Source organism: Anas platyrhynchos, chromosome Z (assembly GCF_047663525.1).
Source record: "Anas platyrhynchos isolate ZD024472 breed Pekin duck chromosome Z, IASCAAS_PekinDuck_T2T, whole genome shotgun sequence".
Lineage (NCBI taxonomy): Eukaryota > Metazoa > Chordata > Aves > Anseriformes > Anatidae > Anas > Anas platyrhynchos.
This window is the reverse complement of record NC_092621.1, coordinates 26,111,387-26,137,715: the sequence shown is the minus strand read 5'-3', so window position 1 is coordinate 26,137,715 and position 26,329 is coordinate 26,111,387.

Sequence of the window (26,329 nt, the reverse complement as noted above, 5' to 3'; positions counted from 1 at the left end):
CACCCCTGAGTTTATTAGCCATCTTGTTATTTAATTCAGCATTCATCTGGTGTTATTTAAAATGTGTGAAGTTCATTACTGAATATTGCTGAAGTTTTTGAAGAGTAGAAGCAAATGTTTTATTCTTTAAAAGTTTCTCTATGATGATGCTTTATGATTTTGTACTATTTGAGAGTTTGTTTGTTTTGTTCAAAATACACTTCAATGGAAGGAAGCAAAAGGATATTATTGTGTTATAGGGGATGTCCTGGAAGTGCATATCTTATCCCTGCACAATGTAACCCCTTATTTATTCCTCTCTCTCTCTCTCTGTCTTTGTCTGTCCATCTCTGTCTGTCTCTCTGCCAAAGAAGATGGGAAGATTAAAGAAAACAGGCCCAAAACTGGGGAAAACGGAACTGATAAAATATGTAATAATTTCCCCAATGTAAAATCAAATGCAACAGACAGCAGTGGTGCCAATAGCAATGTGATTAGTTGATGAGCCACAACACTGCATAGGCCAGAAATCAAGGAGGCAGAACTGCTGGCTCTGTCAGCCAAGAGACAGAGTGCTGGACCTCCAGGGAACAATCAAACTCCTTGGCCTTTCTGTTGTGTAAGGAAAAGTAAGCAAGCACAATTTAGTCCTGCAGCAGATGAGGTTGAGGCTATGTCTATGCTGTAAAAGGCTGAATGATTTAGACATTATATGTGGACAAACACTGTGATTGAACATGTAATAGGATAGGTCTGGATAGGTCTTTGTGCCCAGCAGAGTATGTATGGTTGTTTTGTGCAACCTTTCTATTTATTTATTTATCTGTCTCTGAATTAATGATCCATTCATTTATGCTTTTTTTTTTTTTTAATTATTATTTTTAAATTTTTATTTCCACATATGCAATTAGTCAAGACCAGTCAGACATTATTATTCCAATTTCGATCACATGTACAGGTTCCATGGATCACAGATCTGGGACTGAAGAGAAACAGTTAAATAGAGATTAAAACTGTGACAAACCTGAGGAGGGTTCTCCAAATAAGAAATGCATTGTCAGAACTGTCACTTGTAGAAAAAGACTGACAGAAGCTTGCAATTACTGAAGAGCAAGAAAAGCTATCAGATTATAAGCAGTAGCTGTGAGGTAAAGTCAACAGCTTGAGAAAAGAAGAAATTAGTAGTATTTGTAATTCATATACAATATAATCCCCTTTACACTGATGTGCAACTCCTTTAAATGTCTCTACTCATGCTTTTGAGAACAGCTCTCACTTTCTCCTTACATTAACTTCTTAGAAGTTTATAATCCTCCCATTATGCCTCTGCAGACAGCCCTAAAAAAGAGTGGGTAATTTAAAAAGAAAAATTAAACATGGATTTTGTAGACCAGGTCATTCACAGGACTTGCACATGGTAGAATCATACTATCCCCTGAGTTGGAAGGGACTCACAAGGATCACAGAATCTGCAGCGGGTTTGTGTGGCAAGGTTTTGGTAGCAGGGGGCCATGGGGTGGCTTCCGTGAGAAGGATCTAGAAGCTGCCCCATGTTTGGTAAGGGCCCCACTGCTGATTTTGCACCTCTGTGAGAGCATATTTAAGACAGGGAAAAAAAACGCTGCGCCACACAGCAGCTGGGAGAGTGAGAGGAGTGAGGAACAGCCTTGCAGGCACCAAGGTCAGTGAAGAAGGAGGGGGAAGTCCTCTGCGGCCTGTGGTGAGGCCCATGGTGAAGCAGGCTCTCCCCCTGCAGCCCATGGAGTACCACGGTGGAGCAGGGCTCCACGCTGCAGCCCGTGGAGGAGACCACGGTGGAGCAGGTGGACCTGCACCAATGGAGGCTGCCGCCTGTGGAAGACCCCTGCCTGAGCAGATTCCGGGCGGGACCTGTAGCCCTTGGAGAGGAGACCATGCAGGAGCAGGTGACCTGGCAGGAGCTGCTGCCCATGGGGGACCCAGGTTGGAGCAGTTTTCTCCTGAGGGATGGACCCCGTGGTACGGACCCATATCTGGAGCAGTTCTGGAAGAGCAGCTGCCTGTGGGAAGCCCATGCCAGATCAGTTCATCAAGGACTGCATCCCGTGGGAGGGACCCCACGGCACAGGGGACAAGAGTGACCGAGAAGGAGCGGCAGAGAAGTGCTGTAGACTGACCATAACCCCGATTCCCCCGTTCCCCTGTGCTGCTCAGGGGGAGGAGGTGGAAGAGGGTGGATGGGAGGGGGAAGGTGCTTTTGGTTTCTTTCCTTTGTTTCTCACTTCTTTAGCTTGTTAGTAATAAGCAATAAATCTTACTGTCTCCCTATGCCAAGTCTGTTTTGCCCATCACAATAACTACTGCATGATCTCCTTGTCCTTATCTCAACCTTTGAGCCCTTTTCATTGTATTTTCTCCCCGTTCCTCTTTGAGGAGGGGGAGAGAGAGAGCAGCTGTGGTGGAGCTCGGCTGCCCACTCGAGTGGAACCACCACAGAATCATAGAATGTTTTGAGTTGGAAGAGACCTTAAAGATCATGTAATTCTGTGCCTCCTGACATGGGCAAAGACACCTCCCACTACACCAGGTTGCTCAACACCACATCCAACCTGGCCTGGAACACCCTGAGGGATGGGGCATCCACAGCTTCTCTGGGCAACCTTGTCCAGTGTCTCATCGTCTTCGTAATGAAATATTGTTTCCTAATAGCTAATCTAAATCAATACTTTTTTTTTAGTTTAAAACCATTTCCCCTTGTCCCATCACCACACTCCCTGACAGAGTCCCCCCATCTTTCCTGTAGCCCCCTCCATAAGTACTGGAAGGCCACTGTTAAGTTCTCCCCGGAGCCTTCTCTTATTCAGGCTGAACACCACCACCTCTCTCAGCCTGTCTTCATAGGAGAGGTGTTCCAGCTCTCTGATAATCCTTGGGGCCCTCCTCTGGACTCACTCTAATACTTCCATGTCCTTCCTATATTGGGGGCCACAGAGCTGAACACAGTGCTTCAAGTAGGGAGCTAGTTGTGCCTAAGTTTACATCAGCTTAGCAGGGAAATTCAGACTTATCAGATGAATTCAGGACCATTTCACATAATGGAAAGACATATCTCCTTGATGTTAAATACAAGCAAATTGGTAATCTTGACTGAAAAGTTACTTAGACTAGTTATGACCCCCTGTATATCCCATAGTCTTCTCTTTTCATTTCCCTGAGATTTTCCCTTACCTCAAACAGTATTTCCTGTTTCAGAAGTGACAGTAATCAATGAACGCTATGTCCGGAAAATGGCAAAAATCACCTCTGATTTGGCATATAGTTGATGTCATATAATTGGTGGACACCATTCTGTTGTGATCATGGCGATAGAGTTCCCATAGAATCACAGAATCATTAAGGTTGGAGAAGACATTCAAGACCATCTGGTCCAATCACTTCCATACCACCAATATCGCCCACTAAACCATGTCCCTAAGCACCACGTCCAACCTTTCCTTGAACACCCCCAGGGATGGTGACTCCACCACCTCCCTGGGCAACCTGTTCCAATGCCTGACTGCAATTTCTGAGAAGAAATGTCTCCTCATTTCCAATCTGAACCTCCCCTTGCACAACTTGAGGCAATTCCCTCTAGTTCTATTACTGGTTATCTGCAAGAAGAGGCTGACCCTCAGCAACCCACAATTTCTTTCAGGTAGTTGTAGAGAGCAATAAGGTCTCCCATGAGCCTCCTCTTCTCCAGACTAAACAACCCCAGTGCTCTCAGAAGCTCCTCATAGGACTTGTGTTCCAGGCCCTTCACCAGCTTCATAGCCCTTGTCTGGACATGTTCCAGGGCCTCGATGTCCTTCTTGTAGTGAGGGACCCAAAGCTGAACACAGTACTTGAGGTGCGGCCTCACCAGAATGGAGTACAGGGAGACGATCACCTCCCTGGTCCTGGTCACTAAACTTTTCTTGATCCAAGCCAGGATGCCATTGGCCTTCTTGGCCACCTGGGCACACTGCCAGCTCATGTTCAGGCGAGCATCAACCAACACCCCCAGATCCTTTTCCTCTCGAGAGCCTTTCGAGCCACTCTGCCTGAAGCTTTTAGCATTGCATGGGGTTGTATGACCAAAGTGCAGAACCTGGCACTTAGCCATCTTACCACGTACATTTTTTTAATGGTACATTGTATTATTTTTGATTTTATACTTGGTAGACTGATGAAGAATTGTATGACAGAATATCAGACTTGGAGGGAGAAAAATAGCATTTAAAATTTTAGCATATGAGCTCTAATGATATATCCAAGATGATTTATATTGTTTAATTTTATTATATTACATCATAATTATTTTATATTATTCTCATGCTTTAAGACAGCATAAGAAAAATAATATTTTCCTTAATGCATAATTTAGTTTAGGGAGATTTTTTTTTCTATCATCCTGTCAGATATTAAAGATGATTGCAAATAACGGTATGTGTGCACATGTGTACATGCACATACATATATGGATATTTGAATAACCTACAGATAACTAGTTGATGTGTGCTTCTCATACTTTCTGGTTTAACCAGCCAGATTTGGGATCAGATACATGTAGATATTCTTTCTGATCTTACCAGATGAGACGCAGTCTGTATTTATCATTATGCAGACATATCTTTTCCCACACATCATAAATTTTGGGATCTAGTACATTGGGGATAGCTTCTTCTCTCTTCAGCTGGAATATTTTAGTGTCTTTTAAAGTCCTTAAGTTTGTTTTAAGGTGTTAGAATCATTTAACCTCTTTGTGGAGTAGAAGTTCTTTGAGTCTGGTAAAAATGAACACCTGCTTCCTATTTCTCTCCATTTTCAGGACTTGATACAAGGTGTGACTTAAATCTGAATGCTCTTTTCCACATTAACCAATACTTATTTAGTTGGCTTTAATACTTATTACATGTTATGGTGGGAAAGCAAAAATTAAACTCTTATTTTCCTGCTAGGTTCCTGAGATTGTTTGAGACCTCCACACACTAGGTTTATATCCTTGTCAAAATGGTATACAATAACATTTAATTTTTAATTGCTTTCCATTTAAATTGACAACTTGAAATCTAGGGCTTGATTCAGACTGAACTAATACATTTAGCATTGAAGAATAAAATTCCATTGTCTCAGGGATCTGCATATCCCCATGCTGAATACAGATAGTTTCAGAGATAATATTACTATTTGGTTTAGTTAATGAACTGATTATCTGTTATTTGTATAGTTTCATTTTCAACATTTCATCAATATTGTAATGTTTTCTTGAATATTAAATTTATGGGGTTGTTTCTTAGTTGATAATGACAAAAATCATTCTTTTTTTTTGCCTGTAATTTGTATGGAAGAAAATAAATGTAAATGTTTTCCTCATATTAGTAGCAGTTCAGATTTCCACATTACACATCAGATTCTTCTTTTGATTCTTTCTTGACTTTATTTTATGGTTTCTAGACTGAGGGTAGAAGGTTTGCTGATGTTTTATAACAGTTAGAGCAGTTCACAACTGCTTATTGTGAAGTCAAAATTAACTTATCAAAATAAAAAAAAAAGTTTAATTTATGTGAAAAGACATGCTTTAGTTAATTCATATTAACAACTCTGAGGAAATAGATAATATTTTAAATATTGGTATTTCTTCAAATCATCAGTTTCTAGTGAAAAAATGAAACTTCTCCACTAACCTTGCTCTGATTCACAGTCTTATGTATGGCAAGACTTGGGAAGATGTCTAGGATATTGCTAGTATTGGCACCACTTGGCTGAGGTCCTTATTTTCTACACTGCTTCCAGCTGACAGAATGTTTTAGGATAAATTATATGCCTGAAGTTAAAAGAAAACAAAAACAAACAAATCAAAACAAAACAAACAAAATCAAAAAGAAAAGCAAGCAAACAAACAAACAAAAAATATTTTTTAACTGATTTGCCTATAGTAAGCTATAAAGCAACACTGTCAAAATCAAAACCTGTGGGTTTTATTATATCTGTTTTTGGAAATACAGCAAAAGATATATCCAATCCTTAATTGTAATTGCCAGGGACAAACCAGTTTAGAAGGGAATGAGATGACATAAAAGGGACTGACACTGTGGATTCTTCTCTAATCATCATAATGCAGCATGCTCGAGATTTGAAAGAGCTACTTTACTACTTTGGGTAGTAAAATATTACAGCACCAGCAGTGTGGAGTATTACACTACTATGCCTTAGTTTGGGTGCTAGCTGTGAAGTCATTACATTCCTTTTCAGTGAGTAGTGAGGACATATGATTTGTTCAGGAAATAAGTAAAGCACCAGAGAGCTTTCATTCTTAATACAGAAATGCATTTTTCTTGTTATTTCATAGGGACAATTGTTATTGTTATTACTATTAAGTATCATAATTCTGTAGCTACATGTACTTGTCTGTGATTAATTTAGCACTACAGTTATACATTATTATTATAATTGAAAAATAACTCATAGAACTGTGAAAATAACACTGTGGCATAAATGATCTTTTCCAGACTAGTTGTCACTGCCTCATGCAAAGAACCTACAGAATCCAATAAGCCTCAAAAAAGGCCACAGTTCTGATCTCAGTTGCTGTTAAGTTCTTGGATGATCTAACACCAGAAGAGTATTTGCCTCTTCAGGGTGTCTGGCAACTGAAATAAACCCCAGGTATAATTCCAGTAGACTGTTAAGAATTATAGAACTAGAGAACAAAGAATGCTTCCAACTCCTGACTCCACACAGGACCACCCCCAAATCAGACCAGATGTCTGAGAGCATTGTCCAAATGCTTCTGGAACTCCATCAGGCTCGGTGCTGTGCCCACTGCCCTGGGGAGCCTGTCCCAGTGCCCCACCACCCTCTGGGTGCAGACCCTTTCCCTAACCCCCAGCCTGACCCTCCCCTGTCCCAGCTCCATGCTGTTCCCTCGGGTCCTGTCGCTGTCCCCAGAGAGCAGAGCTCAGCGCCTGCCCCTCCGCTCCCCTCGTGAGGGAGCTGCAGGCCGCCATGAGGCCTCCCCTCAGCCTGCTCTGCTCTAGACTGAGGACCTCAGCCACTTCACCTTTAGACCCTTCACCATCTTTGTAGCCCTCCTTTGGACACTCTCTTATGTCATATGTTTTAGGTCTTTTTTATACTGTGGTGTCCAAAACTGTACAAGGTACTGAGGTGAAGCCTCACCAGCACAGAGCAGAGCAGGACAATCCCTTCCTGATGCACCCCAGGGTAGGGCTGGCACTCTTGGCTGCTACGGCACACTGCTGGCTTGTGTTTAACTGGCTGTTGACCAGAACTCCCTGAACTTTTTCATCTCTGAGAGGTATATATTCACGGAGACAATGATTTTCCTTCTTTAATTATATATGGCTTATTAGGCTATTGAAAGGCATTGTCCTTCTCCATTGGAATGTGAAACAATGTTGATGGCCCATATTTTTATTTATTTTATTTTTTAAACAAATAATATGTGCAATACAATACATCATTTAAATGTAGTTGGACTAATGTCCAGCAAGGGTATGTTTTCAACAAGGCATTTTGCATAGGTCCTTCTGTTTGTGTCTATTCTCTGGGTTTTAAAATTAATGACATTTCCATTGAGTAGTTTCTTTGATATTTTGCTTGACCTTTAGAAGAATACTTTTACTATTTTCCTTCTCATTTTCAATTTTTCACGGCCTTTCCTTCCCTTTGCTGATGCTGAGCATCTCTAACTTTCACTTAATTGCTTCTATTGTAGTGGATTTCTCTTCTATTGTTCCTTCACAGAAAACATTGTCCTAATGTAGTCAGATTAAACTAATTGAGGCCAGTTTTGTTTTGCCATGGGTTCAGTATATACCTTTAAAAATCAGCTGGGTTTAGTGGCTTATTTTTAAGAAGTATGTGGGTCTAGTTTGCCCCTGTAGCTCGTGTAAACCTTTTTCCTCTCTAGCAATGATGAACCATGGATTTTGAGATTATTCTCTGAATTCCATCTAATTTGGAGTAAATTCAGATAGATAGACAGACTTTACTTTTCTGTAAGCTTATATTTAAGATAGACTTATATTATAGAATATAGGCTCATATTATAGAATGACCGGTTTGCTGGAAAGGCATCTGCTTCTTTCTTTGGGGTGCCAAGCTGTTAGTTAGTCAGTGTCTCCCCTTTACTGAAACTCTATTCCTTGTCTGTCATTTCTCGGTTATTTTCCTTAACTTGAAACAATCATCTGGACTAACTGAGCACAAATCTCTCTCTCTCTCTGAATAAGAATCCATAATGGCACTCATTTCTCCCTTCCCTTCCCTTCCCTTCCCTTCCCTTCCCTTCCCTTCCCTTCCCTTCCCTTCCCTTCCCTTCCCTTCCCTTCCCTTCCCTTCCCTTCCCTTCCCTTCCCTTCCCTTCCCTTCCCTTCCCTTCCCTTCCCTTCCCTTCCCTTCCCTTCCCTTCCCTTCCCTTCCCTTCCCTTCCCTTCCCTTCCCTTCCCTTCCCTTCCCTTCCCTTCCCTTCCCTTCCCTTCCCTTCCCTTCCCTTCCCTTCCCTTCCCTTCCCTTCCCTTCCCTTCCCTTCCCTTCCCTTCCCTTCCCCTTTTTATATTGACATTTATTTCTGTGCTTACAGACAAAGTTTCTCCATTTTTTTTTTAACAAAGATATTCTTAATAATTTCCTTGTAGTCATGTCTTTACATATTACTGTTTACATATTCTCTCAACAATATCTTTCACAGCTTTGCTTATGGGGAGAAATAAATTTTTTTGCTTCACTGCTTCAGTTATGATTTCACTGAATAGTATTACTCTGAAGTTAGGTGTCAGGTCTGCTAATAATGTGTACTTCTGTGTTCCAGTTCTTAAGTCATCTTTGTGGCTTTTTAGTGGAGTCTCCACTAAATCCATATCTTTCGTACTGGGCTGGGCTCCCCAGTACAAGAAAAGTAAACCAGAAATGGAGACTGCAGAAGCTCTCTGGGCAATATGTTCTGTTTCACTGTCCTCATAATGTTTTTGTCTGTTTGTTTGTTTGTTTTTAATCCCTTCCATCCAGTCTGATTCTCTCGTTTTAGCTTCTGCATGCTGTCTCATATCCTCCTGGTATGTACCACTGTGACTGGCCTGACTTGTTGTTGTCTAGTAGCTCTGACTGAAGCTTTCTCTTCTCCATGCTCAACATGACTACTGTCTTCAGCCTCTCCTCACAGAGAAAGTGCTCCAGCCACTAGAGCATCGTGGTGGACTTTCACTGAACTTGCTTCAGTTTATTCCAGTCTTTCATGCATTGGTGGTACCAGCAATGGTCACATTTCTTCAAATGCAGTACTGATTAGAGGGATAATCAGTTCCCTTGATTTATTGGCTGTTCTCCTGTTGACAGAGCCCTGGATGCTGTTGGCTGTCTTAGTTGCCTTTTCTGCAGAGCTGCTTCTGGCCTGTCAGACCCCCGTTCATACGGTTTCAAGAGGTTCTTCTTTTGTAGGTGGAGGAATTTCTATTAATCCTTGTTGAATTTCATGCAGATCCTCTTGACATATTCCTTCAATCTGTCTAGGTCTTTCTGGACTTTGTTCCTCAAGGACCTGCCCTTCAGTGCAGGTTCTGGGAGACATATTACTTCCTTTCTGACACAGGAGTAGGTAGAACTGAGATCACAAATGCTCATTCCTGTCTGGTGTTTTGTCTCTTAGTTTATTATTTTATTTTATTTTATTTTATTTTATTTTATTTTATTTTATTTTATTTTATTTTATTTTATTTTATTTTATTTTATTTTATTTTATTTTATTTTATTTTATTTATTTTATTTTATTGGGAGGGGGAGGAAGCTGGAGTAATATTTTGATGCAACTTTTTTAATGGATAGTGGAATAATGCATGTGCTATTTCTGTTTTGCTCCTTGCTTTGTGACCCTTTTCAACTCTTCTATGTCACTGTTACACTGTAGCTAGTCACACTGTAGACCTTATGTTTTAAAAGCTTCTTCAAGAACATTTTGTTTTTATTTGCCTGTGAGATGTTTACCTGACATTGGGTCAGACTGTGAACTCCCTATTGACATTAGTGAACCCTTACTCATAGAGTTAGTGTTACTGGCTTCAACAGCTGGAAGAATTTACATATCAGAAATTTGACCCTGTCAGTCTCTATTCATATAGACAGTCCCATCTGTCAAACGTGAAGCCAAAGAACATGTCTCAAACAAGACAGGTTGGATTGAGTCCTGAACAAAACTCAAGAAACAAACAAACAACCCCCCTAACCACCACCACCCCTCCCCAGAATAGACAAGACACATTACATTTCAGGAAAGAAAGGACCTTTCAGGCAAGAAAGGAACTTCTCGGGGATTTTTTTTTTTTTTTTTTTTTTTTTTTTTGAGACTGATTTCAGTAAGAGTGAAACACAAATCTGGTTAGGTAAAAGTGAGGGAAGGTAAATGGCAAGTGAAAAACACTTAATTCCAGCATTCATTGAACTGTAAGCATCCTGAACCAAACATCATCAGCAGCATAATCATTAATATCCATCAAGATAGACTTCCATGTTTGTGGAAGTCTCATGGGAATTTCTTCTCGTTTTTTCTAAGTAACATTCTGCTTAACAAACAAACAAACAAAAAAAGCTACAGTTTTGATTGCTTGAAAATATTCAACAGAAAAAAAAAAAAAAAAAAAGGAATCCCTACAATGGTTCTGTTAACAAATATTACAGCATTCCCTGGCATACGAGCATACCACTGCTTTCTTTTCTGTATTTGAAATTGGAGGGATAGCAGATGAAACATGATAACTTTTATTTGCAAGCTGAATTTGCTGTTTTTTTTTTGAATTCTAGAGATTATCTGGAATAGCAGTACTATTGAACGCATCCTGGAGAAACTTGACCTTAGACATATTAGTGTTTCTCTAAGCCAGTAGCTTAAATCTCAATTTATTATAGAATGCAGTTCTTTTACTCTCTCCCAGCTTTATTATCTCATAAGGGAAAGGCTATAGTGGCCAATATAATAAGATTTAGCACTGCTGAGAACATTTTAAATGTAGGTATTTTCATATCAAAGGCACTGAAAAGAGCAGCACTGTAAATTAAACTAGCTTTAAAGTAATTATCCGTTGTAACAGTGTGGCCACCATGAAACAGCCATGAAGCAAGGTAAAATGTATGCTGTAACTTCACCATGGATCTATATTATTAGCTCCCCCTGTAAAGGCATTAACACAGCTCCTTCATCTATGCTCACTCACTATAGCATCTAATTTTAGGGCAACCTACACAGAGGAAGGTACAGCTCTCTAGTAGGTAGAGTACAGGACCCAGAACCCAGCAGCATGGAACAACTGTCAGTAAAAGCTACAAATTCTTCATTGCTCTCTCAGATCGTGGTACCTAAATCCACCCTACCTGTCTACCAGCTGGTCTAAATGTGGTCTTTTTATTGTTTCATCCAGCACAGGAGAGACTGGTGTAGTGGAATAAGAAAAGTGATGGAAACTATTTTCTTTTTATCACAGTATTCAGAAGAGAAATCCCTCATTGTTATTGGCAGACAGAAAGAGCAAGCTCTTGGAATGGCTTCTTCACAGCTTTTTGTGCTGATAGGTTGTCATTAGTGTTGAGTTTCTCCTCATGGGTTGCTAATATTGCTATTTCTTTAAAGGAATTTCCTATTTTGGCGACTACAACACAACTTCTAGAGGCTTTGTCTGTGGATATAGACACTTGTGCATGTGTGTGACATCAAAATTTGTCTCTTTTGTGGAATTAGTATTTTTTGAAGTACTTACATTATTGCAGCAAATAGTGAGAAAATAACAACAGTGAATTCTCACTCTGAGTTCCCACTTTGAGTTAATTTCCACTTTGAATCACCGTCCTCATAAGTAGTCTGTTTAATGTCAGATGCTTTACCCTGCCCTTTAAAGGGCAAGAAATCTGCAGTGTAACTTTACTGCTTTTGACTTTTGATTCCGTCCTGTGTTAGAGGACTCATGAAGATTCACTGCAAATGCTAAGAAACTAAAGTTACATTTTCACCCTTACGGGGTGTATATACAATGCCATTCTACTTGGCTGTCAGACCTGAGCAGTTTCTAATAAACTATGTGACAGGCTAATTGTGCAAGTGCTGTGTATGTGCTTTCTTTTTTGAGTAGCTGTGGGTGGGCACCAAAACCAAAATGTTACATCTGTGCAAAGAATGTTTTCGGCAGTAGTGTAAAAACAAGTTTGTTTCATGTTTCGACAATAGGGCTTATTTTAGTATAGCATTGTTCTCAGACTGCTATAATTATGGGTCAGATGATGGTTTTGTTCTAAGCTTTTCCAGTGATTTATGACCTCCTCAAAATTACTTTTTCAATGGGCAGTTTTCCTGCTTATTCCTCATTAAAAGTGATTATATTTCATGTGAATACTTGAGGAGAATCCTCTCAAATGATGTGACTTACATGAAGATGGAAAAAAGGAGTTTCTCCTGCTATTAAAAATCTTAAATATTGTTTCTCTTGGGTCCTTTGAAAAGCCCTACATTTACTCACCAGGAATGTTTTCTTCAAAATTCAACATTCATAGTTCAGACGAATGTACCCTTAGATGAATGGTTTGACATGTAAACAGGTATCAAATATTTATTAATTCACTTTTCTTCTTTAGCACTGCCATTGAGTTTGCCATGAAAAAAACTGGAGAAGAAGAAGAAATGATGAACTGTGTGTTGGCTCTTCTACATTGCAGTTCAGTCACTGTGCAAAGGAAGAGTAAAAATTCTACTCATCCCATTAAAGACAGGACAAATGATCAGTTATATATATAAAAAAAAAAATCAATAAACCCCCTCCACAGATTCTACCATAATGATAATGTAAGGACACAAAAGAGTCAAGTCATATAGTTGACAGCAATACAAGATTAAGTAATGATGCTCAGGAGAAAGTTGTATAATGGCATTATGAAAACTCTTTTTTTTTTTTTTTTTAATGTGTGTATCAAGAGATAATTACTGAAAAATCTACAACCCACACACATCTTCAGTTAAACTCATTTTATGGCCATAAAACTTGGAAAATCACTACAATGATAGGTAGTCCTCTAGATGCCTTAGAATGTATGTGCATTAGAAAAACAATTAGTATTAAATACAATAAATTCACAGCATGGTATCATCAGCCAGAAATTTCAACATTCATTGAGCTGTCTGTGAAAAAGATGTATCCAGGATATATCTAAATAATGCTATATATACCATAAAGCTGTTGAAGTAATAAGCAAATGTGTCTGAATCAAAGAGTAATGTAAAAAAAACACATTTAGAAAGAAACCTAGAAGCAGAGAAGAAATGCTAAGAATAGTCCATCTGAGGCATAGTTTTATTAATGTCCTTATAGGGCAAAACTTATGGAAGCCTAGAAATAATTCAAATTCTCATTTGAATTGAGTATTTATTTTCATTTGCATGCTCCCTCATATTACTTTTTTTTTTTTTTAATATGGTTTCCAATTTCTGAGACATGTGTTAAGACTGAATACAATTTATAAGGTACAGAAAATTTGAATAAACATAGCTGGGATGATGTCATACAAAACTCTCAGCACTGTCAACAGCAACACTGTCAGACTGTTTCCTACTGTGCAATTTTATTGAGATGTCTTAATAAAATGTGTGTTATATTAATTATATTATTAACTATAATCACAACATTAACTATTTTTATGTTTTTAGCCACTAGTGGAAATAAGAGTCTGAGGCTTTTTTTTTTTTTTTTTTTTTTTGTGTGTGTGTGTGTGTGTGTGTGTGTGTGTGTGTGTGTGTGGCAGATTTGCCACTTCATCCAATGAGTCCATGTTTTCACCTTGCTGGTCCAAGATTATGTATCAAGGATCCCTGAACACATACTTTGCTCATGAGACAATTAGTATTGTCTTTCTGGAAAGATGTTAAATACTCTCATCTTCTAAAAAGAGGCATCTGAGTTTTATACATTTGTTGACTAAGAAGCTAAATGTTAGTCAAGATGTACTCATCTTGACTGACTGTCTGCATTTGGTAGGCTGATTCTTCCTTTAATTAAGTGATTATATCTTCAGAACAATATCTAGGCTTAACCTAAAAATGTTAAGGATAGAAAACTCATACTAGTTTTTTGAAGTTGCTCCAATAGTTAATTTTCTAACCATTAAAGTGTTATTTGTCTAACATAATCTAGATTGAAGCTTTTGTCTTTTGTTCTTGTCTCCATATATGTAAACACTGATCAGTTCATACCCTTTTTTTCTTTTTGATGAGATATTGATATTTTGTAGTCTTTCATGAGATGTGCTTTCTGACACTTTAATGGCTTTTGTCTCATATTTTACAGCTTTTCTCTCTCTCTCTCTCTCTCTCTTTTTTTTTTTTTTTTTTTTTTTTGGAGCACTGCTGTACATGAGAGGCGTAGTATTCAAGTCTTTGCAGGAACTTTTCCTAGACAGTTCATAGCCTCTCTCATAGGCAGTGAGGTCTTCACTTTCTACTAGAACATCTGCAATTGCTTCAACTCCGCTTTCTCATTTAGAACTTAGAAGTTCACTAATGCATACCACTGATAAAAATCAGATATCCAATCCCTTTCCGATGTAGAATATTACAAAATACAGTATGTTTTAGAATATGGAAAAATACACAGATTAAAAAGCTGATATCAGTATTGTTTTATATATATATATAAATATATTATACATTTATATATTATATATATATATAAATTATATATACATGTATATAAATATATATATATATATAAAAATGTATTTCAGACCTTCCAAATATGACATAACGTTTTAGTATTCAATATATCTTAAAAAATTAAATGGATTGTGTATGGCTGACATTTTTAATTTTCTATATGTAACTTAGCAAAATGAGAAATTTATTGTTGTTTTATTTACTACTTTAAACACAAGCACTTACATAAATCTGCATTTTTAATTAAGAAGTTCATTTATTTCAATGACAGATTGTATTCAGATTTCAGTAGCTGTTTATTTAAAGGATTTGTAAAGAAAAAATACACTGATTAAAAGAATCTCTAAGACATAGAATGCAAAGATATGCTTCTTGGGAAAGTCTGTAGCACAGTTCTTTTATCTAGTAGCAGCTCAGATGAATCTTTGCATACTTATAACAGACATTCTGTTCTCAAATTTGTGGTTGAATTCCCAGAGGCTAGAACGGCTTCCCTTCAAACCAAGGTGAGGTTTGATTTGTTCAATCACAATTACTGACACTTTGGACCTTTGACCAACTGCTCGCTTGATGCAGGAAAAGGAACTGTCCTGTCCTCTAAGAAACAGGACAGCTTGAATTTTAACAAAAGCTAAAATAAATCAGTTGTAAGATTACCAACTGTGAAGAAGCAGGATCAAGACCATAGTTGCCAGGTTGAGCTTGTGCTGGGCTTTAACCATCCTGATTTTTTCTCTGCATATGCTGGCAACTTCCTTGTACACTCCCTGCATTGGCTGTCCCTTCTTCCAGTGGACATAGACTCTCTTTCTCCCTGACACTCAGCAAGAGTTCCCTGTTCAGCCACACCGGTCTTCTTCCCCACCAGCTCATCTTAGGGCACATGGGGACTGCCTGCTCCTACATCTTTAAGACTTTGTTCTTGAGGAGCATCCAACCTTCCTGGACCCCTCTGCCCTTTCACGACTGACTCCCAAGGGACCCTCCCTACCAGTGTCCCGAACAATTCAAAGTCTGCCCTCCAGAAGTCCAAGGTAGCAGTTTTACTGACTGCCCTCCTGACCTCACCAAGAATAGAAAACTCTGCCATTTCATGGTCACTCTGCCCGAGACAGCTCCTGACAACCACACCTCCCACCAGCCCTTCTCCACTCATGAACAGCAGGTCTAGCGGGGCATCACCACTGGTAGGCTCACTAATGAGCTGAGTCAGGGAGCTATCTTCCACACGTTCCAGAAACCTCCTAGACTGCTTCCTTAGGGCTGTATTGTATTTCAAGCATGTCTGGGAAGTTAAAGTCCCCCAGTTGTCTCTTTATTGGCTTGGTTTGCTCTTTGTTTTCTTAATGATAGTGATGAAAATATCTGATCTTGCTAAGTGGAACTGGAAAGAATCTCGAGAGATATGTTTTAGCATCTCCTCGCTCCAAGGAAAGGTAAACATTTGTGTAAGCAAAATAGTTTTCAAAAATCCCTCAGTGAGTAATATTCCACACTCTTAGGAAATGTGTCCCAATACTTCACTTTCTTTCCTTTGAGAAGTTTTTCCTAATGCTTAAAGTAATCTCACAGCAAATAGCCCTTCTTGTCTGTTTCATACAGACTTGGAGAAACTGTGCTTTCCTGAAGGCAAACATTTTTATTTTTGCATATTTTAATACTGTTCTCTTTATCCTATCAGTATTCTCTGAATCAATCCAGTTCTCTTGGTCTTTCTTTCCTTCTTTTCAGTCTCTGGTCATCCAAGACACTCTTTGCTATTATTATTTTTTTTTTCTTCTTCTGGAGGAGCCATAGTATTTCTCCAAATACTATGTACAGCATTCAACATGGTACCAGCAGAAGCCACACTAGTAATAACTCAAAATGCTCCAGTTTCCATCATCGATACATGGCTTATGACTTATACATATTTGAACTTAGCAAATGTAAGGTATTCACAGGGTATTTGGACTTTGAAAGTATGGGGATCAATGATCTCTTTTGTGGACAGATTGTGATGAAGCTGGGTGTTAACTGAGTTATGCCACATAGTATTCTATGAATAGAGACTTAATAATCTTAATAAAGTATATAAATCTCTTGTGCAATTAAATAGAGCAGGAAAGATAAGATGCTTAGCAAATAAGACCTACAAGAGATGTTTGCAAGCACTTTTTTTCCTTAGTTTGAAGACAAGAAAACAGGTAAAATAGTTGTATTTTCAAGTATGAAAAAGAGTATTACATGGAGTACAAGCTAATTTCTTTAATAAGTCCTTAAAGACAGATCCAAAAGTAAAGGACAAATCTGCAAAAACTGAGAAATCTAACTGAAGTGTCTGAAAATCTAACTGAAGTAAAGTTAGAGAAATCTAATTGAAGTGAAGTATAAAATAATAGGAAAAATTTTATTGGGTGAATTGTTTAGAATATTTTCTTTGAGAAAATAATGTTCCTAAGTAGGCAACGTTTATAGTAGATAGAGTGTGATTTTTACTTGCAGTGTGATCTGACTAATTATTGGCAGACATAGAAAAACATCCTGACTTATTTTTCCTTACTGTATTATTAAATAAGGTTCATGTTGATAAAGTGAGATGAAAATATTTTTATGTTCTCTAATTAGGAAGACTAATGTCTTGACTGATGTAGAAAAATAAAAGATGCAATACTTCACAATGTGAGTGAGTAAGTCATAGTAGACCAAAGAGACAGAGAAACAGGCAAAAGAAAAGGGAAATATTCCCAAACCATTAGGCATAATTTAGGAATTCCCACAGTGGGTGCACACTGAAAGTCCCTTGCATTTTTAGAAAACACAGTCTTATAATAGGTTTTCTTGAATCCTTCTCATTTTAGTGTAATTTGGTCTTCTCTCCTTCAGACCTTTGATACTGTGCTACCAAGCTTTCCAACAGCTGATGGCTAGAGACCCTGTTTAAGTGAATATTTGTTTAAATTAGTCGAAGGTGTTTCTCATCGGACCTTAATTGCCAGATAAGCAATCTGGCCGCAAGCCAGCACATACGTAATTCTTTCTGAACAGTGTATTTCTCTGTGTGCTTCAGAAGGCTCGGCATGCTGGGTTTGATCTTCTTTTTAAATGCAAAATAGTTATTGTGTTTTGCCTGAAAGAAGTTAGGCAGAGGTAAATAATTCAGCTCAGGTAAAATTGGTTTCATTCCAAAAGTAATGGTTCATTGGTGCCTCATACATGGACCAGAAGAGAATGTTGATTAAGTATTATTGCAGGAAAATGTAAAAATCACTTTGTGACAGGGTAAATCATCTGGGGAATAGCAGGTTATTGTCACACATTGCAACCTGACTTTGTTAAACAATTTTACCAACTATGGTAAATCCCTAGTCAGAACTCCAGCTACTTAATTTCTGAATTGCATAAATATCTATTCTCCCACTCCCCAAACACATATTTTAATGAGAATGAAATAACCATTTTAATTTCAAGTCAAGAGCTCACTTACTGACACATAAGAATACACATATTCTTGGAAGAGGCAGCTCAGCAAACAAAAATTTCTAAGAGCACCCACTTCTTAGTTTCTTATATTTAAGATTGTTACAGAAGCAATATTAAGAAATAGGTTTGTATGAAGATTTTTGCAAGACCCTTGGCTTTTAAACATGCCGTTTCGACATATCCAGAGCATCAGAGCAGATCTAAGAAAACCGGTTGGATCCAGCCTTTTTTTTTTTTTTTTTTTCCGAAAGATGGGCAACTTTTGACTCACTAATATTGTCTTCTGTTAACACTAATACGTTTATACACTTTTTTTTTTTCTTTTTTTCCCCACTTCTCAAATTTCTGTTTTTTTTTTTTTTTTTTTTTTTTTTTTTTGTTTATTTGTTTGTTTTCAATACAGGTGATCACTCTGGCAAATCTGAGTTTCTTAGTTTTGTTTTCTGTTTTTATACTTTGAAAAAAAAAAAGAAAAAAAGAAAAAAAAAGATATTCCCACTAGAGCATTTGCCATAAAAAATTATGAACAGATGAATTAATACATATTTTTACAGGTGCACAGAAAGCACAAAATACAATCAAAACCAGAAATGTTTAGCTCATTATGACAAAAATTCCCCAAGGAAAAAATTTTGCTGGAAACTCTTTGTCTTTACTATTCTTTATTCCTATAGCTTACGTTCTAGATTCTGAGTGGAACAAGAAGTTGATATAGCTGGTGTCACAGGCAAGACTTTCTCATTGAAGACTCTGAAGACAGAAAAGCTATATAGGGAAGATGCTCTACTGGACCTGTTACTCTCAGAAAGAATTGGTTGGGAATGTAAAGAGTCTCAGTTGAGTTTAAGATACTGAGAGAAGGGAGCAAGTTTAATAACAGAATTACAGCCACAGACTTCAGGGCAGTAGAACCAGGACGGGCTGAAAAGATAAGACAGACTTCCTCTACTTAAACTAACCTAGTATCAACTGTCTGTAAGACCACTCATTCTGTTTGGCTGTGTTTGTGTTAGTGTAATTTATCACAGAGAATTAGAGCTAAACCTTTAGACTCAACCTCCTTCTCACATTTTTACAACTGAATATATATGCTAAACACAAGGCCTCTCTGAAGCTATTTATTCTTTTTTTTTTTTTTTTTTTTTTTTTTTTCCTGCTTATGGCCATCATATTCCCGATTTCTTTGTAGATGTGTTTAAAGGTATTTCATCTCCTTTGTGAAAAGGGGACATTGTTTCTTGGAATTGATTTTCTAGTTCCAAGTCCTGTGTGCACTATATAATGAAATGTCACTGACAAGAATAAATGAAGAGGTCAATAGGTGAAATGTAGAAATGAAGTGCTATAATCCTGAGGAAACCACACAGTGAATTTTGCTGGGTTATGAGGCTGTCATAACTTCTAGCATCCAGAAACAAACTATGTGAGAAGATCAAGTGGTGCTGTATGTCAGATTTACTCCATAAAATTTTCACATGCTTTGTTTCAAAACTATTTTTCCATAAAATTTTCTTTATCAAGCAGTGTCAACAAAAGCTCACTTAAATGGAGACTGCCCCATGTATTACTTATTTCTCTCCTAGTCTCTAATTTATAATTAAGAAGCAAGGCAACGAGAACTTTGGAGCTGAGAGAGTTAACAGTTGAAGTAGGAGAATTTAAGCCTTCATCTATCTGGTACATAGACCTTATGATCATACCTGCAAGTATTCTAAGGGCACCTTTACAGTCTTCTAGCAGCATACTCTGCTTTTGTGCTGGTGTTATGCTGCTGAAAACTTTAAACTAATTTTTAAATGCCTTCTTAGGTCCTGGAAATCAATCCACAGGTTGGATGTCCTGTCTCCCTGTACATTGCTCAAGGAATGTCAAGTGTGTAAATGTGGTATTCATGAAGACACTGTGTTAACATTTTAAAAATGTAATCATGCTAATGTAATTGACCTATGCTTAGGCTACATTTCTAAGAGAAAAATTTATATCCAGACAGGAGAAATTGCAGCTTCTAAAGGATGAGTAGAAGGTTGTTGTTCATTTTTGGCTGTTTTGTTGGATGATTAGTCATTTTCTAATCACTGCTCGTATACTTTGGAAACCAGAAGTAAGATACATGTATATGGAGAATACATATTCTGCGACTCTTGTTAGAGCCTAGTGTGAGGTAAACTGGGCAGATCCAGTCCTTAGGTGGCTCTGCAGTTGCTTACTAACAGAAGTTTAGAGTCCTGACAAATATAATGAAAAAACTCATAGGCTTCCAGGTTTAGATAGTGAATTTTAAGGTAGACATTTTGGACATGAATGCCCATGGTGTCATATAAATATCTTTATCCTCCATCTGACTATAAATAGAAGTGCATAGCATATACTTTCTAATCTAACTGGTCAGAGACAAGAAGGGCAAATGTGATTTTCACATATATGCTTCTTTATGTTACTTTCTTCTAGTGTCTTTGCTGAGAGTGATTCTGTGGCTTAGAGAAATGTAATCCTGATACACTGACTCAGAGAGAATTATGTGTAGCTGTAAGGGCCTGTCACAAACTACCAACCTCAAGTGACTCTTTCCACCCACACATTATTGTGGCATAGAGGGAAGAAGAAGGATGAAGCTAAGTGAGCATTACAGAGAGGTTAGATCTGCAGTACATTGCTGCATCCTTGTGAGGTTTGACCCATCTCTCAGGTGCTAATCTTGTTGTGCATTGTTTTTTTTTTTGTTTTTTTTTTTGTTTTTTTTTGAATAAATTACATAGGTTTAAGAAAGAAGAGTAAAATACTAGGGCCTTTTGCCAAAGGAGAAATGTAAATAAAATATTACACTGCTTTTTGATTGAATGTTAGGTATGTGTTGAGGCATGCCTTGGAGCCCTGATGCTCTGAGGCATGTGGTGGATCTCTTCTGGCACAGGCCTGTATTTTCTTTCTGTAGAAAGCAATGTCTAAGGAGAAGGGGCTTGGTATCCCTGGTATGTAATGGTACTGCAACTAGGACAAACATTTGGGCTAAGAAGAAATTTTGGATTCTTGTGGTGGTTTTACTCAGGTGGCAGCTGAGCTCCACCACAATCACTCTCACTCCCTCTCATCAAAGGGAAGGGGGGAGAAAATATGATGCAAAGGGCTCAAGGGTTGAGATAAGGACAGGGAGATCACTCAACAATTATCATGATGGGCAAAACAGAGTAGGGAGGTTAGTAAAATTTATTACCTATTGCTAACAAACCAGAGAAGTGAGAAAAAAAGGAAAGAAACCAAGAGCACCTTCCCTCCATCCACCCTCTTCCAACTCCTCATCTTCAGCGGTGTAGGGGAACAGGGAGTGAGGGCTGCGGTCAGTCCCTGATGCTTCATCTCCACTGTGCCTTCATGATCACTCTGTGGCCCTGCTCCACATGGGGTCCCTCCCACGGGGTGCCATCCTTCCCGAACTGATCCTGTGGGGGCTGCCCACAGGCAGCAGCTCTCCAAGCACTTCTCCCATATGGCTCTGTACCACAGGGTCCATCCCCCAGGAGCAAACTGCTCCAGCACAGGTCCCCCATGGGCAGCAGCACCGGTCCAGGACCTGCTCCTCTCCTGTGGGCTCCTCTCCACAGGTTGCAGCTTCCTTCAGGCCACATTCACTTGCTCCACTATGATCTCGTCCACGGGCTGCAGCATGGGCTGCTCTGCCATGGTACACTGTGGGCTGCAGGGGAAAACCTGCTCCACCATGGTCCTCTCCACAGGCTGCAGAGGAACTTAAGCTCCAGTGCCTGGAGCACCTCCTCCCCCTCCTTCTTTACTGACCATGGTGTCTGCAAGGCTGTTTCTCACTCCTCACTCTCCCAGCTGCTGTTGTGCAGCAGATTTTTTTTTCCCTTTTTTTCAATCTGCTCTCACAGAGGCACGAACAACATTGTTTATTGGCTCAGCTCTGGGCAGTAGTGGGTCCCTTTGGAGCTGGCTGCAACTGGCCCTTGTCTGACATGGGGCAACTCTGGATGCTTCTCACAGAAGACACCCCTGAAGCTCCCCACTACCAAAACCTTGCCACGTAAACCCACTATAAATCTACAGATGTTGCTGAAGAGTTCACTGTGTTAGCTGGTTTGACTGATTCTTTTGTCAGGGAAAAGTCTAATAAACTCCACGCTTAGCTTTATTCCTTCCCTTCTTGGCAGGCTGACAAAGGAAGCAGATCCTGATCTGAGAACAATTAGTCCCTGATCCATTGACTAGAGTCAGGTCTATCCAACAAGGTAGGTAAAAGCTGTATTAATTCAGTTAAAGTGTTCAGGTATTCAGTTCTGCAACTGAAAGAGATTCAAGGCTATTTGGTTTAAATGTATATTGACTTGAAGGAACGATGAAATATAAGATGACATAATGAAATGCAGGATAAAGTTACAATAACCAATGCCAGCAGTTGATGTGAACCTGATAATAGTGACTTGTATAGCCAGTAAAATACTATTGTAATACACTTAATTCAGCTAAGAATGTAGTAAATCAATAGTTAAGAACACAAATAGAGCAAAGGTGTGTTTCTAAATACCATACCATCTTCTGCCTGCTAACCTGGATTAAAGTAGGTAAAAAATGTTTTATTTTGTTTTATTTTAAGCCATGTTACTTATGCTTTTTCGTTTAAAACAAGCTAAAAATCCAACTGCAATAATTTCAATGTGCTCAGAAATAAGCGTATCAACAGCTAGCTTGCCATCAGCTAACTACTTCAGGATCCAAGCTGTTACAATGATGTAGCGCTGTGGTACAACTTGTTTTTGTATTGATGTGATTGCTACCAGCTTTGATGTCTCTCCACATTCTGTTGAGCAGTGAACACAAACAGTTATGCATATATTCTGATTGCTACCTTTAGGCACCTGAGTGCTAGATTACAATAACAACAACAACAAAAAAACAAAACAATATTCATCTCCAAATACAAATTTTCTTTTGATGTTTTCAAATTACTACAACACTTGTAAAACTATTCAGTTTTAGTAAGGCTAGCGACACCAATACCCACAATGTGGTCATTTGGAAGCCTGAATAAGTGGACTGCTAGAAGGACAGAAAACTGGCTTGACACCAAGCACAATAGCTTGGTGTGTGGTTGCCAGCCACTAAATAAAAAGGGGAGTACTCCAGGAGTGAGTACTGAGGCCAGCATTATTCATTGTCTTCACCAATGACCTGGATGATGAAACAAAGTACACCCTCAGCAAATCTGTGATTAACACCAGCTGGCAAGGGCCTGTGTAGCTAACTGTAAAACTAGAACCCAGGGAGTCCTTGAGAAAATTGAGTTTTGGGTTAACAGAAATCTTATAAAATTATGTGAAAAGAAGTGCAAAGTTCTGTGTGTGGGATGGAACAACCCTGTATATACGTACAGAATGGATGCCAAGTGGCTGACTAGTAAATCACCTAACTGGGTGTCACAACTAATGCCAAGCTTAATTTAAACCTGAAGTGTGTTGTCAGGGCAAATAAGGCACATGATGTGTACTGGGCTATGTGGCCAATTGGACAAGAAAAATTGTTTCTTTGCACTTGATTCTGGTGAGACAACATCTTCTGGAATACCATATCTGGTTTTGGATGCCCTGTTGAAAACAGATGCCAAGAAATTGGGGAAGGTCCAGGAAAGTACAATTAAGAAGGTCAGGAACTTAGAGCATATGATCTATGAACAGATAGTGAGAGATGTTCATTTAATCTGAAGACAAAGTTAAGGGTCAATGTAATAGCAGTTTGCAACAGCATGCGGGGGAGTTACAAAGATGAAGCCGAATTCTTCCCAGTAGTGGCAGGCTGTATAACTAGCAGTAAATGCCACAAATTGCAGTTTGGGAGATTTAGATTATACGTTAGGAAAAGTTTCTCCTCTCTAAGGGTAATGAAAAACTAAAATGTGTCACCCATGGAGTTTTGCAGTCTTCAAAATTCAGGTGGATGGATGTATCCACAGGTAGCCTGCTTTAATGTTGGCGTTTGTCCTATTCTTAGCAGGAGGCTACACTGTATTTTTTAGAGGTCCCACACAGAAAACACTGTCACGATTCTATGATTTAGTTTGAATGATTCATCTGATAATACTAAAACAAAACAAAACAACAACAAAATGAACAAAAAAACCAACTAGTATGTCACTGATGATCTCCATGGCTTTTTCCCCCTTTTCTTTTTTTAACAGAAAATTGACTAATCCCTATAACAAGATGATAAATTAATATATATAATAGATATAGAAATAGAGAAGCTGAAGCTAAGAGACACAGAATTTCTTGTATATTAATTCTCTTCTCAAATCTACAAGTCCTGTGTCCGTCCTCAACAATTTTACTGACAGATATTTTTTTCCCCAAATAATGAATGACTCTCTAGAGAAGTAGTGAAGAAAACTATGGAATCATACAGCACCTCTTTTTTTCTTTGCATGTGAATATGCACATAAATGCATACTTTTATTGCTAAAGTGATTTTATACATACATGTACAGTAGTTGTGTAAATCCACGCAGAATCTTTTTCCTTCTCTTTTTTTCAAGCAATCTTTGATTATTTTATAACACATGAGTTCCAAGCCCATCTATTTGTTAAAGTTTTACATTAATTTCCTTAAAAGAATAACTTCAGTAACTTATATAGAGCAACAGCTATGCTGAATCACTCATCTTTGAGGCTTTGGTTCATACTGATATCACTTATAAAAGTTAGACATGGTAAGTCATATGGGCAAAAAAGTTATTTGTAATTTTCAAGAACCCAATAGTACCAAAAGGTGCCACATCAAAATTCTTTAAAATGCTTTGATATTTATAGCTAAGAGCTTACATTTCAAGATATTGGTTAACAGAGAAGCAGTCAGGAGAACTACAGAAAGCAATATACAGAACCACAACAAAATGGAAAAATTGTCCAGTAGTTCATATGTATTATATAAAATAACAAGCCAAAGCACTATTATGACTTAAGTTTTCTGTAGCTGTGTGCATTGTGATGTATTCCTGGGATGGAGCCTAGGATGTTTCATCTATATTATATTGAAAAAACTATTTTCTTACAATTTACCTCTGTGAAGTAAAATCTAATGTAGACATTTTTATAAGGCTTATTGGGATTCTTGAATAGATCACCTTGGAAAGATTTCTAAGTTTGAACAGGAATCTCAGTGCTGTTCCACTATTTTAGAAAAAGAGAGATTTATGATCAGGGTTAAGTTTTTCTATTTTGCTGTAATGTCTGTCTTTTAAACTGAATACCTTGTAGTTGTTTGGACATTTTCAAAACACAGTCTTTCTGTGAAATTCCAGGGACTATGGGAGAAGTAAATGTAATTTATTTAAATTTCTTAGAGAATAGTAACAGTACATTTTTATAACCAAGAGAAATATATATATATATAAAATATATACACATTTGGAGATGGTGAGAACGTGTTTGTTGTTGTTGTGCAATAGGGCCTAATGAAAAGAAAAAAAAAAAAAGAGAGAGAAAAGAGAGAGAGAGAAATTTGGTGTCCTTAGGTGTCCTTAGAATTGATTTTGGTTTTACATATAAATGGATCTGAGAGCCAAGTTTATTTTAATCTTCAAGCTTGGATGAAATTGTAATAAGGATGGAAGAAGAGATGCAGCCAGCAGCCATTACAAGAGTGTCTGAAAAGTAGCAGTGCTACACTGCAAAGACTGCAAAGTGCCTGGGAGGGAGTGGGGAAAGAGAGCCTGTCTGCCACAGAAAATCTATTTCTGGCCTCATACTACATGTCTTCTCTTATGTATTCTGAGGATCTTGATCTAAACCAGAAAAAGGAACGATGCCTGCTTTTCATTTACTCTCACTGTTTTGTTTTGTTTTTAAAACTCTTTTTTTTTTTTTTTTTTTTTTTTTTTTTTTTTTTGTAACTGTCCAGGGTTATAAAAAAGCCTGCATTGTTTAGCAAGGTCAGCTACATAGTAATTTTCTTTTTGATAGATTTAATAAATTAAGGTGAGTCATGTATTAAAGCGTGCTTTTTAATGAGAAAACATTCACAATGAGCAATGAACTATTGCAGTAATTGCTTGCCTCACCTGTCAGAGCAAAGGGCTGGTATGTCTGACAAACCATCTATTTACAAATCAGTTCAAAATGGAGTAATGAAAAATGTTTGTATTTGTATAAGGTATTCTTCAACAGTTTATACATGTTGCAG